We start from the raw sequence: 1,966 nt of genomic DNA, 5'->3' as shown, positions 1-1,966 counted from the left end.
TCAAAGACGATGCTTCTACTCATACAATCGCAGAGTATCAGATCGCTTGATTTAAGGTCATAGGGTCAATCGACCTGATCATCAAATCTGATGATTAATCCCTTTCCATAATCGCAATCGCGAACCTCAGATTGAATATCCACGATCGCACGATATCAATCTGAGTTTGGAAGGGAAACGAAACTGATTTAAAATAAAGCGCAGACCCTCAAGACTAATCCATGGAATCCGTTACCCTTAGGTTGATTAAAAGGTTCTTAGCCTCGCATGGCTAAGGTAGACATAATTAAAATAAAAAGAAGAAGAAGAAAAAGATGAAGAACGCGAAGAACGCTTCAGAGAAAATACTTTGATCCTCAATTTCGAAGATTACAGAATGAATACAATGTTTCCTACTCTGCCGTCATATACCCCTACCCAAAGCGGGTTAGGGTTCAGTTCTGATCGGCCCATATATCTAAAATACAAAATAAAATAAATAAAATAAAATAAAACTTGGCTTTGGGCCACTTATGTAATTGGGTTTTAAATTACAAGTCTAAACTTCAGCAAAACACGTTCTTCTTGGCGTCCGAAATAGACCAGCTTCCAGTCCGAATTGGGCTTCTATCTCTTCATAAGAATTGTAGCTCTCTGTATTATCTAAAAAACCCAACAAGAACGGAGTCAATCCGACAACTGTGGACCGAGATATGGCTAAAATAAAGAAGTAACGTAAAGCTGAAAAATTCTGACGAAAATAAATTAAACCCAATCAAACACTAAAAATGTAAATTAACTCAAAACATCATTATTTTATTCAAATAAATCCTAAAAATACTAATCAAGAGTAACAAATAAGTGTAATAAAATACGAGTTATCAGCTTCTACTCAGATAGTGGCTGAGTGATGGCCACTCGGACTTCTTCAGCAATGGCAGGCATGTCTTCTCTATACAACCCCTCAGTGGGCTGTAGCCTGTTAAAAGTGTGGCTGAAGTGACATCTCGTGGGAGCATTCCAAGAGGTTTTCAGGAACCTCTCAATCTGAAAGGGTGTGAAGGAGACTTTTTTCCCCCTCACCCAGCTCATCCTGGTCTTGTCTACTGTTTCCTTGTCAGCATTTGCACATAATTCCTTCTAGAGAGTGCTGGAGCTGACTGTAGGGAATGTCACCAGATTCTGCCACTTCCTACTCTCTATGGTCTTCCTCACTGGGAAGTCTTCATCTAGATGCTCACTGATGGTTCGTTCTTGAATAATTTTCTTGTGGATGAACCAATTATAGTACCGGTCCTGGGCAGCAGGTGTGAGGAACCGGGTACTATCAAAATCCAGGAGAGCAGGGGCCCTAGGCCTCTTAGTGCCAGCTACACTACTTCCACTTGTCTTCTTTGCCACTTGTGCCTGCAGCCTTTTTAGCATTCTTTTTACCCTTTTCTCCAGCCATTGTGGGTATGTGAAGATATGAAATGGGTGAACCCTAACAATGATGCAAGTGAGATAGAAATTCCCAAATCTTTATCCAAAATGCAATACCCTCGATTGTGAACTGCAGTGGGATATGGTTGTGGTGGGTTCGAGTGATTGGAGGGGTAGAAGGGTTTCACCGGTGAAGAAGAGGAAGGTTTGAGTATGGTGGTGGAAGGTGAAATCGATGGTTGGAAGATGGCGGTTTGAGGTTTGGAGGTGGAACGATGGAGGTTGGAGATGGTGGTTTATGGTTAGGAATGTGGTGGGGCTAGGTGGTTAGGGCACGGTGGGACCACGGTGGTTAGTAGTGGGAGATGATGGTGAAGAAAGAGAGGAGATGGTGGTGCTGAGGGTGGTGGCTTGACGGAGAGAGAGAGAGTGAGAGTAAGGGAGGGAAAAGGGAGATTAGGGTTTTATTTTTTAAAAAACTGGATTTTTGAACCCACGCTCACAGCGTGGGTTTCACGCTGTGAGCGTGGAAGCTTCGGGCAATTTTTCCTGTCTGGCGCTCTCA

This window comes from Gastrolobium bilobum, unplaced genomic scaffold (genome assembly GCF_033153095.1).
Source record: "Gastrolobium bilobum isolate Gb01-03AN ecotype WA unplaced genomic scaffold, APGP_CSIRO_Gbil_v1 utg100365, whole genome shotgun sequence".
Classification (NCBI taxonomy): domain Eukaryota; kingdom Viridiplantae; phylum Streptophyta; class Magnoliopsida; order Fabales; family Fabaceae; genus Gastrolobium; species Gastrolobium bilobum.
Note: the sequence above shows the minus strand (reverse complement) of the source record.